The following is an 810-nucleotide window of genomic DNA, read 5'->3' as shown; positions in this document are numbered from 1 at the left end:
TAAGAGTTCAAAGTAATGAAAGTTTTCTTATAAAAGTGACTTATCTTAAACATTTTTTGAAATCATGCAGTTTATTGTTAATGTCCTCAATTATAGTAATATATTAAAAGTTTTATAATATTTTTGACAATACTAACATTTCCTGGATACATATAAAATATGTGGCTCAAAATAAAGATGTACTCATTGTTTAAATTGGAGCTTCTCAAGTGGCTCAGTGGTAAAGAATTCTCCTGCCAATGTAGGAGATGAGGGTTCAATCCCCGGATCAGGAAGATTCCCTGGAGAAGGAAATGGCAACCCACTCCAGTATTCTTGCCTGGGAAATCCCATGGACAGAGAATCCTGGAGGGCTACAGTCCATGGGATTTCAAAAGAGTCAGAATAGCTTAGTTCATGCACTATGAAAACAGAAAATATGAATATTATATTCCACACTTGATCTTAGCCAAAAGGCCGAGAAGCGATGAATATTATATTCCATGATATTCTTGAGATAGATATAGAACAGATGATAAATAGCCCATGGGGTCACAAAAGAGTCAGACATGACTTATCAACTAAACAACAATAATTAAGGCAAGTTTCCATTTTGACTAGGCATCAATGAGAACTAAATTATATCTTTACAATTTTCTGTATCTGATGAGTAAGAAATTTTTCACAGTCTCTGTACCTTTCAAAATTTGTTTCTCTTCCTCTGTCCACTTTTCTTTTGGGGCTAGTTACTCTAAGAAATGTTTTTACACTGACGTGACATTTGGCCCTACACATTCATATCACAAAGCAAAGTAACATAATTATTTCCAG

General features: G+C 34.1%; 1 non-coding gene across 1 annotated transcript; it reads right to left on the bottom strand.

Annotated features, from left to right (window-relative positions):
- Nucleotides 1-272: 272 nt before the first annotated feature.
- LOC136153095 (U2 spliceosomal RNA) lies at nt 273-468 on the bottom strand. Its single transcript, XR_010660336.1, has one exon. It is a non-coding gene; the product is annotated as a U2 spliceosomal RNA (small nuclear RNA).
- Nucleotides 469-810: the final 342 nt, after the last annotated feature.

Source organism: Muntiacus reevesi, chromosome 22 (genome assembly GCF_963930625.1).
Source record: "Muntiacus reevesi chromosome 22, mMunRee1.1, whole genome shotgun sequence".
NCBI lineage: Eukaryota > Metazoa > Chordata > Mammalia > Artiodactyla > Cervidae > Muntiacus > Muntiacus reevesi.
The sequence above is the reverse complement of the archived record's forward strand: the minus strand, read 5'-3'. Positions and strand labels throughout refer to the sequence as shown.